The sequence below is a fragment of the Anastrepha obliqua genome, chromosome 4, assembly GCF_027943255.1.
Source record: "Anastrepha obliqua isolate idAnaObli1 chromosome 4, idAnaObli1_1.0, whole genome shotgun sequence".
Taxonomy (NCBI): Eukaryota; Metazoa; Arthropoda; class Insecta; order Diptera; family Tephritidae; genus Anastrepha; species Anastrepha obliqua.
In genome coordinates this window covers 18812949-18829001 of record NC_072895.1, presented here as the reverse complement: position 1 = coordinate 18829001, position 16053 = coordinate 18812949, and the positions used below count along the sequence as shown (strand labels likewise).

General features: G+C 38.5%; 1 protein-coding gene across 1 annotated transcript in view; it reads left to right on the top strand.

Annotated features, from left to right (window-relative positions):
- The window catches only part of LOC129243525 (zwei Ig domain protein zig-8), a 197039-nt gene that overhangs the window by 154162 nt on the left and 26824 nt on the right, over positions 1 to 16053 (top strand). The window lies entirely within an intron of this gene.

Genomic DNA, 16053 nt, shown 5'->3' with positions numbered 1-16053 from the left:
AAAATTTCAAGTATTCAGTTTCATAGTCCATGAAATTTTGATATTGTAAGTTTTGATATAGTAAATGGTGGCGACGGAGCATGGTTAAGTCCACAATCCGGGACTTATATAGGCTGCAAAGAAGTGTATGTTTATGCATCACGGGTGCCATGAAAACAACCTCTGGTGATGCCCTAAATGCTATGCACGATTTGCTCCCCCCGGATCTTAAGATACAACAGGAAGCAATAAAAGCAATGTGTAGACTCCATAAATATGGTTTCTGGCACGAAGCCGGAACTTCGAGACACAGAGAAATCTTTAAGTTGCTATCTGAGCAGTATCCACCTAAAGACGACCTGATACCCACAGTTTCATTTGGAAAGAAATTTGATGTCAGATTTGATGAGCAATGGAGCAATCTAGAATGCATGTAGGGAGGTTTAACGGATATTTTCTTTACCATTGAGTCCAAGAATGAAATACGGTCTGGAGCCGGATGGTACTTAAACGATAGTAATAATTATCACTATGCCATGGGGGAAACGGCAACTGTTTTCCAAACGGAAGTTTTTGCCATCCTGAAAGTAGCCGAATGGATAATCGAGAGGAGATGGAGCAGGAAACAGATTGGAGATTTCAGTGACAGTCAGATTGCCCCGAAGGCCATGGTGAACGTGAAGCCAACCTCGAAGATTGTTCAAGAAACGTTCTCACGACAGTCGGTTCTACGTAACCGGTACGACCCGGATTTATATCCGGCCAACGACTGTCACTTCAGCAGCATTCCTTGTATATGCGCGTGGAATGTTCATGCTTCTACAACAACAACAACATTCTTCAAGAATGTAAGAAGAAGCTTAATACTGTCACAAGACAGAACAGGTTTGTACTTAGGTGTATGGGTTCCGGGACACTCCGGTGTTCAAGGAAACGAAATCGCCGACGAATTGGCCAACCGTGGATCAGCGGTGCTCCCACAAGGGCCAGAGCCAATAATCGGAATCAGTTCCACAGCAATCATGAACTGGATCAGCGATTATGTATTGTTTTATGACAAATCCGAACAAAAAACTGTCAATCTTGCTACTAAAGCTTAGAAGGAAAGACATTCGGTTGATGAGCGGTACCATTACAGGACACAACCCATGGGTAGAACATATGACCACCTTTGGAATCATTGAGTACCCAATGTTCCTCTCATGCTTGGAGGAGGCGGATAGCACTGAGCACTTTCTCTCTGAGTGTCCTGGCTTTTTCTAGAGCACAGCTACGAGTTTTGGGTTCCGATGTCATGAGAATGAGTAATATTCGTTCTCCAAAAGTGTAGAATATTTACAGATTTGCCAAGGTATCTGGAAAATTCTCACAGGACTAACTATCTCTATCTCTTTCTCTATTCTTTCATATCTCTTTCTCTGATACTTTTCTGCTTCCCTCCTTGACTATCTACCCTCTTTTCAGAGCTTTAAATACAATAGGCCTTTTAGCCTGAGTGTTTTAGAAGCCACCAAATCTCCTGGTGCTCCTTGGCTCGACCTTTTCAAATTTTAAATTTCAATTTCAAATTCCGAGCTTGAAGCAGCTTAGAAGTAGCGTTGATTTTTGAAAATTCTTTTCATATAAAAAAATGCCAGCATTACTTACTCATACGGCCTGCTCAAGGATCACAACCCGTTATCGGATTAAAGCCGACTGATCAGCATGCACTCGGGAGTGACCAAGACGATTTTTTGCATACGATCCAAGCAACTCACAACATCCCAAGTACCCCCTGGATAGCTTCCAAACATTCGTCTGAGAGCGAGCTAATGTGAGAAGGCGCATGCACCCAGCATATCCGGTTGTGCGCAGAGTTTGGGATCCGCCACATAAAAACACCACTTCCTGTGATGAAGAAAATACATAAAAAAAAGAAAAAAAAAAAAAAAAAAATTATCAAAAATCAACGCATGTCTTGAGCCACTTTAAATGTTATGCTCAAATTGAATGAGTTTCAGAACTGCATGCCCTGAATTTTTCTGAAACCAACTGACAAGGTCAGCCTTATTTGGTTTCGGGGACACAGAGGTATTGAAGGAAACTGTAGAGCTGATGAGCTATCCAGAAAAGGTACTGCTCTTCAACTGTTTCGTGATAAAAGTATCATTGGAATACCTTTGGCCACGAGTAAATTAATAATAAAAAACAACATCACCCAAGAGGCCAAAAGGTCACGGGAAGAAGAAGATACATGCGTAATAGCCAGGCTATTATGTCCGCAAATAAACAAGAAAAGGACAAAGGCACTGCTTAGCCTCTCAAGAGAAGATATCTCGAAGGTCGTGGCTTGTGTCACCGGCCACTGGCTATTTGGAAGGCATTCCTTGAAACTAGGAGTATTCTCCCACGAATATTGTAGAAGCTGTAGAGATGAGGAGGAGAAAGAAACAGTAGAGCACTTCCTTTGCAATTATCCAGCCTTAGCTAAAATCAGAGCAGGTTGTCTAGGTAAATACTTTCTTAATTCTCTTACAGAACTATCTGGCGCGGGGACTAGACCAATCTTGCGCTTCATAAGAGCCTCCAAATGGTTTCATGAAAGTAAATAAACAAGGCTCCCGTGTCGCACAGTGGTATCACAACGGACCTGTGAGGTCTAAGTGAGTTGGTCATCAAAAATCTCCACAAAAATTCACTTGGGATATCTTGACATTTAGTTCACCTACTTTAATAAAAATGTATGACAGGTGGCTATTGCATGCACTGAAAAAAGCAACACTTGTTGAACGCTTTGAGCGATAATCTGCTTGAAGACTTGATATCACTTCCATTAAAAATGTCGCCCAGCAAATGGATAATGATTTCAAACATACAAACGAAGCAACGAAAGAAAACCGTGTTTTCACAAAAAAGTTTATCAATGTACTCGGCAAGAGCACGCAGTTCCCAAACCTCAAACCTCATACGACATTAAATAAGGCATTGATAGCAAGGCAATTGGTAGCAAGCGAGACTCTTTCTCGTCCCCTAAAACCCCTAAATGAAGACAATAAATGCTATCAAATTACATACCACAGAGTTAGGCAGGTGAGATGGTTGAAATGCCACTCTGGCAATCCACAAGTAGCACTAAAGCGCCATTTTGATATCATTTTGAGACCTGAAATGAGCAGACTTCTACAGCCAGATAGAGCTGTTGATATAATGCGGAATATTGATGGGATTTAGGTTGTCGCTCTACCTCAGACTGTCGAAGAATGGAGCTCCCAGTGACCTTAATCGTCTCGCTGCGAAGCGCGGATATTTAAAAAAAAAGTACTCAACAGTCTCCTCCTGAAAGTCTGAAAAGTCTCCACAGCTTCTATAATCGAGATAAAACTCTGCTTTTCTGCGTGTCTGCCGATCGTCTTATAACCGTTAAATATAGCTACGTGCTTGGAAATTAGATGACGTGGAGTACCCAAGATTTTCCAAGATCGGCGTCTATTATTTTGTGGTCAAAGAGGTTTTCCAAATAGCACATGAAGAAATGGAGCTTCTGTGTCCTGTGCTTGCTTTTCTGCGAAATATGTTATGCGATTCCCCTTTAACAACAGTCAGGGGGATGCAGATCACCGGGTAGGAGTTCTTTGAGACCAATTCAGTCAACTCCTACCTGGCAAGCTCATCAGCAATATCATTTCCCTCTTTGTTCCTTTGTCCCGGAACCCAGATCAGAGAAATGTTACCTGCACAATCAAAAGATTTTATCTCCTCCTTACAGTAGGATCCTTACCAATTTGGATCTGCACCATGGTATCAGAGCCTTGGTCGCGGCTTGACTATCGGAAAAAATGTTTCCCTCGCTCCCACGTTCCCTAAACATTTTTACATGCCTGCAGAATCGTAAAGACTTCTGCCTGAAAAACACTAACATTATTCGGCAGTTAAAAAAAAAAAGATAAATTGGCTGATTTAGATAAAACCCCTGCTCCGACTCCCGTTTTCATCTTACAAGGCTCTCGCCGAAGGGGACGGCCGAAAGGAATATGGAGACGAAGCCTGTATGACGAATTCGCGACATCTGATGACTTGCTCACTTGGTCGCGGATAAAGTGAGCAGCTGCGAATCGACCCAAATGGAATTTATTTGTGTCGGCACTTTGCGCCTCCAGCCGGCGTGATAGCAAATAATAGTAATAATAATCAATGTATTTCTAAAAGCAGAAGTGCTGACTCAGTGCAGATTCAGAAAAGTATTGAAACACGGCGTTATGATTTATTTTAAAGTTAATGCAGAAATAGGAGATATTCTAAAATTTTTGAAAAGCACACACTGGTTTTAGGAGAAATAGGGTAAACTCTCCACACGGCATCACAATGGGCTATGAGCCTGAGTGTGTCCTACAAGACAACCGCTTCAACTAGACTAATTAAAGACTTGTAAATATTAATTTTTTGTGCTATTCTATACTATGTTCTATTATGCTATGCTCTGTTGTGCTATGCTTCATTATTATATTTTATGCTGTGAAGAGTGGTTATATTTTTTTAACTTTATTCAATTTAATTTTGTTTTTGTCTTGTAATGTTATGACATATCATATTCCTTTATGCTGTTTTATATTCCACTATGCCTTGCTATGTTTTTTTATTTCACTTTATATCATTTTATTTTATTACTTTGCCTGAAATGTTTTGTTAAGTAATTTTATGTTATGCTATTTTCCATTATGCTATGCTCTGCTTCATGATTATATTTTATTTTGTGAAGTTTCGTTATTTTATTTATTTTCAATTTTTTGTTTTCTTTTGTAATATTATGCTATGCTATGTTCCCTATGCTTTGCTATGTTGTTGTTTTTACTTTATATCATTTTATTGCCCTTTTCCGTGAAATGTTTTGTTAAATAATTGTATGCTATTCTATATTCTACTAGGCTATGCTCTGTTGTGCTATGTTATGTCTTATTATGTTATGATATATTATTATTGTTTATGCTATGAAAGGTTATTGAAGTGAAAACTTCTTTAGAATCGTTGGGAGTGATTTGAGACTCGATGAAACGAAAAAGCGACACCAAAAAGAAGAAGAAAAAAGATATACGTATATATATGTATGTATAGAAAATGCTTCATTACCAGACACACAGAAGGATGGCATAAGCAAATTTAAATTTGTGAATTTATATATGTATGTATATATGCGGATATATGTATATATGTTGTGTGTATGTACATATGTGCCTCGCCACAGCAAAACATACGATAAAATTTCTCAAGAAATCCAGCGCGCATTCATAGGCACAGCGCACATTCATAGGCACAGCATTGCATGTACAGTAGGGCGGGTCGATTTAAAAATCGCTCATTGCTCTATGAAAATCGTATTCTAGGGATCAAAATAACAAACTTTGCGAAGGAACCATACCTCTAAAACGAATTCTGATGTCCCCCAATTTCAAAATATCACCATTTTTGGCCTTTACATGAAAAAATCAGCTAAATGGCTATGTTTTTTTTTTCTTTATTTTTATTTATTTAAAATATTATCTATTTTTTCTCTTAAGAAATTTATTTAGTCAGAACATATGTAAATGAATGAATGTGAGTTATAGAAAAGAAACTAAAAAGTTCGACCCATATTGGGGGACATCAGAAATCGTTTTAGAGGTATGGTTCCTTCGGCAAAATTTCTTATTCTGATCCCTAGAATATGATTTTCACAGAGCAATGGGCGATTTTTTTGCCTTCCCACAAATCGACCCGGCCTAATGTACAGTAACCTTGAACAGGCAGCTGCGGTTGTCGAGCATTTAGAAACATATATTTACATACATATATGGGTGCAAACATATTTACGGAGCCGCGGGCACTCGACTTGACAAAAATTGAATATTGGCAAATAATTCTACGCGAAATATTCCAATATTGACTATTTTCGAATTGTCGACAAAATTAGCATATGGGCGGCTCGTTTTATGAATGAAAGTACTTGCCCTTAGAACTATGAGCTCGAATTTATAAATCAATTTTTTGATGCTGAGTTTTTGTTGCACAGTACAATAGTTGAAACTGTTCGGCGCCGCCACGACTGTTCAGCGCTATGGCAACTAGGATGATGGCCGCTACGCCTGCGCCTATTAATGCATTTTGTTCTTGTAGTCGCTAGGCATAGAATTTTAGCTTTGGACGACATACGCATTTACAGGAATAAAGTGAGTGGCCTGTGTGTGCGGTTGTATGTAGATGCATATGTGTATATTAATAAGCATTGTTTTGCTGGAAGTTCAGAACACAAATATGTATGTACGTACATAGGCTAGGCCATAGTATAGCATACATACATATGTATAAAAAATTCAAACCAAGCGTCCTACGAATGTTTGCGTGTATGTTAGTACGTCTGTGTATTATACGCGTTACGACGCTCATAATAGCAACCGCGTGAGTTGTATTGCGCCCGTATTTTTATATTCGTAAATATTTTCACTTTTAAATGTTTACCGCAATTATGCCGAAAAATAATGCAGAAAAGTGTCGTGAATATCGACAGAAAAAAAACAACAATTGACGCGGTATTTCAAAGATATGTTACAACATCGAAACCAAAGCATCTGTATCATATTTTAGCTATCATAAGCCACTCGTATCATTTGTTGAAATTGAAAACATTGAGGATGAATAATAATAAAATGAAGAAAATAAAATATGAATTTTATAGCATTATTATATAATCCTATAATTATCCCGCTCCTAGTGCTGCTTTCGTCTCATTCTCTCTCAGTTTGTTTTACGGAAGGTTTCACTTCTATCGCGTCTAACCGTTAGACTGGTATTTTTTTTATTATTTTATGTCTACTTAATTTAATTCTATTTTTATTTGGTGACATTTTGCAACGCTATTTACACTATGCTTTGTTATGTTGCTTTATTTTACTTTAAATTTCTTTAGTGTAATGCTGTATTAAGTTACGTTATGAGAAATAAGGTTCTTCTACATTTTTCATGCAATCTCTTTTTAAAGCTTATGCTGTGCTTTGTTCTGTTAAATTTGCTATGTGTTTTATTAAATTTTTTATTTTATTTTATTTTATTTGAGCTTAATCCATATCGGCTATTGCCGGAGATTACACATCCCGGATAAAATATTCAAGGGATTGTGCTCTGGTGGAGCGTAGTCCAAGTTCTACGCCCATGCGATTACTATTGCTTAAATATTTAAAAATCTACGAACTATTGCACATGTGTCCAGTATGGTCGACTTCTGCATGTCTTCTAAGAGGTGTTGGCAGTCATACTTCTTCAAGTTTTTTATTAAATGCTTAGGCACTAATCCAGTGGACGCTATAATTATTGGAATTATATTCACTTCCCTCGCTTTGTACATCTGTTTCAGTTCTATGGCCAAAGCTGCATACTTCGATACTTTGGTGGAGTATGTGCTTTGGATGTTGCGATTAAGGGGCACCACTATATCGATTACTTCGATCGTTTTATTTGTCTTGTCGAACAAGATGATGTCAGGTTTGTTGGCAGCTGCTGTTTGATCTGTGGATATAAATCTGTCCCAGTACAGTTTAAAATTTGTATTTTCCAATATTGGCTTTGGTTCATATTTAAAATACAAGACTTCTGCTTGTAAGAGACCGTGTTTTATCGCAAGTTGTGGGTGGAGGATCTTTGCTATATTGTTATGTCTCATGACATTTTCGCGGGGGGAAAGTACGCTACATCTAGCAATTATATGGTGTTTCGCCATAAATGCCGCACCTTCGGCACCTATCTTCTATTGCCTCGCCATGTATCGACCTTCGGAAATTCCTTATTGGGATAACTCGGTCTTGGATAGTGATTGCGAAACCTTCTGTTTCAGAAGTTTATTTTATGCACCCAGAGCACTCAACTTACACCATAACGCCCGCAGTTAAAATACCCAGTCGTTACGGTCCCTCCGCCACAGGCGATAAGATTTAGTTAGCTGCAGTACTGTACCAAGTGCCAAAAACCAAGCTGACGCATATAGCGCCAAAGTTGATTACCAAAAAACGCATTATTAATGCCGCTTGACGCTCAGTCAGCGGTTTTTTTGGCGAATAATTTGAGGAAGTCCTCAAGCATTACCGCTGACATAGAGTACAAGCCGGTGGAGAGCGAAGAGAGTGCAACACTAAAAGCACCAGCAATGAAAAGACCAGGCAACCCTGGAAAGTCACCTAGTATCTGCATGACAAGCAGCAGCAATAGTTGATCATTTCGAGAAGAGAATGTTTAGATATTATAAGAAAGGCTGACAAGGTGTGGCAAATGAGAATAAAATTTATTTAAACAGAATTTGGTTATTATTTTTGAATAATATTTCAATAAATGTGTATGCGCACCACCAACCCATGATTTATGTATGCTTTGAGCAACTGCAGGTCATTTGCTTGTGGCGGTTTTAAGGAAATGTACGGCTGAATGCGCCTTCCCCGCTCATCTTATTTGACGTAGAAATAAGTACTGACGTGTGTAAAGAAGTGAGGTACATCTGATATATCCGGATTGAGTATGGCAACAGGTGATATTTACAACAACAATAACAAAAGCAAACGGCTTATTAAAACTACCCAACTACTGTCTTTTAACCAATAAAGAGCGCATCCAGTTGATGAACAATTTTACGTTACCGTAACGCCATGAAAAGCTGAAATTTGCTGTTGCTATAGTTGTTATTGTTGCTATAGCTGCAGTTGCAGTTGCCAGTCAGCCTTTGCGCCACTTGTATTAATATGCCACCATTTGCCACATTCTACTACCACCACGCCATAGCTCGGTAATTAATGCACTGCAGTGACGAAAGGGTGGCGTTGCATTTGCCAGCGCTGATAACCGTAGTGTAATACGGCTGCCGGATGCTGCTTGTTAGCATACTAACAATACGTTCATTTGAATTTTCCACACAGTTGCAATGCACCACTCACTCAACGTGCGCGGACGGACAGACACAATGCCTCGCCTACATAGCAGCTTACAGCAGCAGCATTTTGCTCGCAGTCTCGTAGAAACTTCCAAGGGTTACTCTATTCACTGCGGCGGTTAGGCTTGGTGCTTCCTGTTCGCTTATCCGTCTTAGCACTCAACTATAATGAGTAGTATGGCCAAATTGCCCCGTTGACGGCAGACGAAGACCCCTCATTCGATGATGGCGCTAACATGCGTTCTTACACATCCACATACACATACACAGAAGTACGCATATTGCATATGCGCTTATATCTCTCGGCTGCCTTAACAAGCTCCCCAGTATGTCAGCATTACGCCATTTTGCCGCCCGCCTCCTAAAGTGCTCGGTTTTTGTGTTTCGCGGGCTAAGGTGAAAAGTAAGTTTCTGGGGCAACACATTACCATGTAATAAACAAGCAAAAGGCACAACATTCGCGGTTCGAGTGTAATGGCATGTACTTCATAAGTTTGTTTTGCAATTTTCCTAAAAACTGAAAACAAAAGAAATAAACGGACTTTTACAGTGAATCAGGCGTTTTAGTAGTACTCGGCTAGTATTTGGTTTATGGCTCAAATGTGGCATGCCCCAAATTTTTGGCAATTCGGCGACCGCTACGTACTGAGTGGGAGAGGAAAAACAGTAAATAAAAAAGAGCAGACGCAAAGGCCTTAATGTGCCGGCATATATCCGTGCTTAAATAGACACAGTACTGTGTGGAATCTAAGCAACTGTTTTGCTGAGTCGTATCTAGCAACTTTTTCTACAATCAGTAAGAAAATATGGGTCATCGCACTATGCGGTGCGTAAGTGCTGAATTTATTACACGAATGGTTAAGAAAAGTCAAAGGCTCTGAAAACTTTTATTCAGAGACTCTGAAAATCTTTCTGAAAGTAATTGTTTTTTAATGATTTTTATGACCATCCTTTTATCATTTATGACTTTTTATGTTTTATGATCAAAATGCATATCAATTTTTCTGTTCTCGAATTCTGACCACAAACTGCAGTCAAATGGATTCATATCTGGCCATATCTACCCACACGGCCAATCTTCTGCGGCTATGAACTCAGGAATATTGTTTTTTAGCCACTGCTGGATGGTTTTCGGCTTATGGGCTGGAGCGGAATCTTGCCGCAAGATCCAACGTTCCCCATGAAGGAGAGGACTGCTCAACTGCTTCACCACGATTTTTAAGACATGCTCCCTTAAATTTTTTCCCCAGTCTCTTGCCCCATTTTTCGCAGAAAAGAAGAGATGTAATGCTTTTGCAAAGCACTCCCCACCAAACCATTGCGGAAGCTGGATAATGGCCACATTGAACCCTTGGAACAACATTTTTTGCGTCTCTTGAAGTTTAAGTCTAGATTTTGTCGCTTTGCTTATTAAAAACTTCTTGAACAGTGAAAATTTTTTCACCTGAGAAATTAATATTTTCATGGCCGTTGACCGCGTGTTCTACCGAAGAAGCTGCTTGCATCTGTCGAGTCTGATTTTCTTCAAGCGCGTTGTGAAGAGATGACCAGTTGAGCGACGGAAGGCTTTCATGTGGAGATCATCTCTAATTAGCCTTAACATGGATCTAGTCGATGCATTCATTTCCCTCGACATGATTTTCTGCTTTCTAAGGGAATTTCTGCGAATTCTTTCTCGAACGGCTTTTGTGGCTGCACTGGTTCGAACCACCCGAGGATGACCACTTTTTTTTCTATCTGTCACTTCAGACGTGTGGGAAAAACGATTGTTCGTGCGGTAAACAAACATTCTCGAAATATTAAAATTTGAAAATGTTGGACCAAGGAGCACCAGGAGATTTGGTGGCTCCTAAAACAATCAGCCTAAAAAGCCCATTGTATTTGAAGCTCTGGAAAGGGGGTAGATAGTCAAGGGTCACTGGGTTTTCAATGTAATGCAGTCACTGCAATACGATTTTCCTTAGCTCCCCACTCCATTCTTAACAAGCGAAATTTGCCATGAAACTGAGTATAATTGATGAGAAGACAATGCATGTGAGTAAAAGCAAAAATAGCCCAACTTTTTTCTCCGAATTCATTCTCGCTGTATGCACTGTAAAATTTGTCACAGAATTTATGGCAAGACGAAGTATTTCTCGTGCGGTTTTCGATCAAATCGTATTTTTAATTAATCGAAAAATTTGCTTTAATTTAGTGAATTTTTTCATACAAACTGTCAATATACAAGGCGGCGCCAAATTAATCACCTTATAGGAATATTTGTAATTTTCCCAAATCACGTTGTATGTCAGTCATATTTGACACCTGTGGACTAGACAGCGGCTGTATACAAACAGAAAAGCAGTGGAGCGATTGAAGTGTTGGTTAAAATATAGATAGCCATTACTCAGAATTTTTGTTTTTAGTAAAAAAGTTATTCAAGAAAAATAAAACATTTTGTGCCACTTTGTAAGTTAGTGAATTTCTCAAAATTCGTTTTTAATAGCCTTGGCTTTAATTATTAAATTTATTAGAATCCTTAATCTATTTAAATTTTAAGTAATAGTAAATCGGCAACCTGGCTGAATTTCTGGAAGCGCGAAAATAATCAAAAAACCAGCACAGGAAACACGATAAAAATAAAAACCAATAATTTCCCAGAGGAACAAAGTTGCTTTTATTATACGCAGTACTGTAAATTTAAATGTATGTAAGAATGTATGTATGTATGTGTGCATGTATGTATGCACATGGGCACCTACCTGAGAGTATATTTGCTACCTTTTAGTCGGCGAGTGGATAAGTGCTGCTTGTGTGCTTTGCCAGGCCGCTTATACAAAGGATTTACAGCAGACTTTAACCCTTATGACTAAAGGGTGATGCAAATGCAAGTTTTTTCTTAGAAATAATATGAATTCAAGTATTTGCCATTATTGGAAAAAGAAAGCGTAAAATAACCTTTATTGCAAACAGCAGCTGTTTCCCATTCTATTTGCTACTGCTTTCTTCACAGTTTCTGGTGCTGTCTCACAAATTAGGCCACGATATGCAATTCAAGGATCCGTAGCATTTCTGGATTGTGAAGAAAACTAAAAAAAAAAAAACAAATAAATAAATAATTGGCGCGCACACTTCTGTTAGGTGTTTGGCCGAGCTCCTCCTCCTATTTGTGGTGTGCGTCTTGGTGTTGTTCCACAAATGGAGGGACCTACAGTTTCAAGCCGACTCCGAACGGCAGATATTTTTATGAGGAGCTTTTTCATGGCAGAAATACACTCGGAGGTTTGCCATTGCCTTCCGAGGGGCGACCGCTATTAGAAAAATGTTTTTATTAATTTTGCTTTCACTGAGATTCGAACCAACGACCTCTCAGTGAATTCCGAATGGTGATCACGCACCAACCCATTCGGCTACGGCGGCCGCCGTGAAGAAAACTATTATATACATATTTAAGGTTGCACTATGAGAAGTAAAAAGTATGAAAAAGTCAATTTTAAAAGTCAGTTTGATGGGGTTGCTATATTCAGTCTACCAGGTGGCGCAAAATTAGTAATATTTAAATCAATTGTCTATGAATGCTCTTGCCTCGTTGCAAATTTTTGTATAAAGTGGCGCAAAATTAGTTACCCTATTGGAAAATTGATGGTTAATGCGAATAGCCTCGTACCCCAATAAAATTGTATAACATTTCAAAGTTGTGAATTAGACAGCTGCAGTGCAAAATCCAGGATTTCCATCACACAAATTTTTTTTTTATTTAATATAGTAAAAAAGTTATTAAAAAACAAAATTGTATGATTAATTTTCCGCCTCTTGTAATTGTTGCTTAAGGTTTCTTTGTACATAGTCTCAAATTTTCTAAAAACATGTTTGGTTTAAATAATTTTGAGATTTACTCAATGATATAAATTTTGGTACGGAGCTTTTCAAAGTCAAATATGTAGCTTAGATTCTTTTCACCATTTTAATTATTTGTTCCCCTTGTCCACTCCTTACGGGATCATAGGGCCACAACAAGACTCTTTCATCGTACACGGTTCTGTGCTGTTGTTTTTGCACCGTCCTACGAGATGTCGGCATCTGGTAGTTCGCGCAACATCGACCTACTCCAAGTATTCTGTAGCTGCTCCAGTTCCAGTCCAGTGCCATTCTCGTGATGCTATCTGGTGGTTTTCTCAACGTTTGACTTTTCCATCGCCACTTTCTTTGTTCGATTTGCGGTAGGCTGGATTCCTTATTCGTTGATCTCCACAGAGTGACGTTGCTGATGGTGTTTGGCCAGAATATTCTGTAGATGATGCGGAGGCATTTGTTGATGAAGGTTTGTAGCCTCTGTGTGATGGTGTTAGAGACCAGCCATGTTTCGCTTCCGTACAACAATACAGACTTCGGGCATAAGCCGAATATTCATAGTTTAGTGCGCTTGGAGATTTGCGAACTCCTCCATACTGTATACATTCCCCCGAATGCCACCCTTGCTTTGTTTAGCCTGTAGTTGGCATCTTCATCTGCTCCACCATCTGCCGTGATGATGCAGCCGGGGCAGCAGAAGCTTTCCACGTATTCCACAGGGCATCCGTCAACCAATATCTGCCTTGCGTTATTGTGTTACAATTTTAATACTTTTATTTATTTTTTATTTTTTATCGTAAGGGTGATCAATTTAGAGGTATCGGATTTAAATTGAAATAAAACAAAGGAAATTCAAATTGCTTGGGCAACCTTTATTATTTTTGTTTAGAACCAGTCAGTGCATTTATTTTTTAAAGATAATCCCTTTGAAATGTTGGCCGCAACCGCGTTGTAATTCAGCCATCTGTAAATACCAATTTTGAATGTCTCCCTGAGGATTTCCATCGTTATCCCGGGAATAACTTTAGTAATTTTGGCTTCCCCTGCCTCATCGTATCTGGTTTATCCACAAAGTGTTTAGACCTTTCACACCTCCACAAATAAAAGTCCAAAGGTGTGATATCACATGATTTTTATGACGAATCCAGTAGTTCGAGACGAGAGATAAATCTGTTTGTTTCAATAAATTCATTGTTTCACGGGCTGTATGGCCATCATCTTGAATCATTGGTGTTAGCCTCGTCTTTGAGGAGATATGGGCCCATAAGTAGAGAATCCTTCAGCCCATAGACCACACATAACGGCTGTTTTCAATGGTTGTTCTGGAATAGCTTCGGGTTGTTCAAACGAAATACGGAAACCTCGATTATTCACGTAGCCATTTTTGTTGGCCTGAGCGCGCGATGAACACTTTCCACCGAGCGTCGATTTTCGTAATAAAATTGTAAGATTTATAAACGTTGTTGAGGAGTAAGGAAAAATGTTATTGAATTAAAATGTCAATGAATACTGAAAAGAATTATGTAAATATTTAGTTAGTCACGCGTGATCTGTCAAAGAAACTCTATTGGAAAAAGTCATGATTCAATTATACAAGGTTAAGTAAAGTTTGACAACTGATTTCGGATGCTACTTAATCCATTGATGCAATTTGGAAGCAAGGGAAAAAAGGGCATAAGTTTATCCCCTTTCTGAAAATGTAGTAAAAAGTTAAAAAAGGTCGTTGAAAGCCATAGAATAATTTTATGTTATTTTATAAGTGGTACCTAATTATTTATATTATTAACTTAACTATTCCCATGGATTTGTGTCATATATGTATGTATTTTGACCATGCATCGGATTGGAATCTATATGTGCCATTCGTAAACCTACACTGAAGTAATAAATAAAAGAACTTGAGAATAGTGGAAACTCTTAACAAGGAAAAACCACTTTTATTTCGTCACGTCCGCTAATCATACATTTGATTTTTTAACGAGATTACCTGCAAAGTTAGAAGTATAAAATCTGTGTTAAAAAAAGATAAATTTATATACAGTCACTCACATTCAAAGTCAGGCAGATGCATACGAAAACTTCTAGACATAATATCTATGTTTTGATGAAAGAAAACACGTTCTACCTTTTTCTGTTTTTTCACAAAAATTGTTTTATTTAAAAACAACAAAAAAAATATATTCCAAGTTGCTTTATAAAATGTTAATGTATAAAAAACTGAAAAAGGCCACTTCTCTGTCTCACATTTAAAGTCGGGCAAACCATGTTTTGCTAATGTGCATACCGTTATTTCTAAATTTTCTATACTTGTATTAAAAGTTATTGTTCATTGTTGCCTTGTCAATCATTGGGTGAGTTTATAAAAGTATTTTGCAAAATGCCGCGTAATGGTAAACAGTCTACATTGGAGGAACGCAAAATAGTAATTCAACTGCACTTAGACGGAAAATCTGAGCGAGCAATATCGAAATTGAGAAAAAAAAGCAAGTCAACAGTGCAAGATATTATTGCTAGATACAATGAAAATGGTTTCATTGCAAATAAGCATCGTGGAACCCGTCCAAAGAAGCTTTCCTCCAAAGATGAGAGCATGGTGCTAAGGGAAGTGAAGAAAAATCCATTCATTTCTGCTCCAAAATTAACTGCGCTGGTTAAAGAAGCTTCTGGGGTGGAGGTAAATCCCGAAACAATAAGAAGACTTCTTATTGTTTCGGGATTTTCACGGCCGAGTTGCGCGGAAGAAGCCCCTAATAAGCAAGAAAAACCAAAATGACCGGCTTGTTTTTACTCGCCAATATATGGCTAAGGATTTCGATTTTTGGAGCACTGTAAGTGGGGGAAAAAATAACAATTTCATGATTTTAATATTCATTCTTTAGGTATTATTTACTGACGAAAATAAATTTAATTTATTTGGATGTGATGGAAGGGGTAAAGTGTGGCGCAAACCGAACAAGGAGCTGGAAGGCAAAGAATTTAAGAAAAAACGGTTAAACACGGTGGTGGATCTGTAATGGTTTGGGGATGCATGGCGGCGTCAGGAGTTGGCAAATTGCATTTCATTGATGGAATAATGAATAAACACGTTTATTTAACAATTTTGAAACAAAATTTTAAGGAAAGCGTGAGAAAACTAGGCATCGAAAGTAGTTTTCAATTCTACCAGGACACCGATCACAAACATTCCTCATATTATATGACGTCAAGAGCTGGTTGTTATATAACTGTCCCCTGCACAAAGTCCCGACCTAAATGCCATTGAGCATTTGTGGGATGAATTAGGTCGCCGGATGCAGGAAAGGCAGTGTACATCAATTCAACTC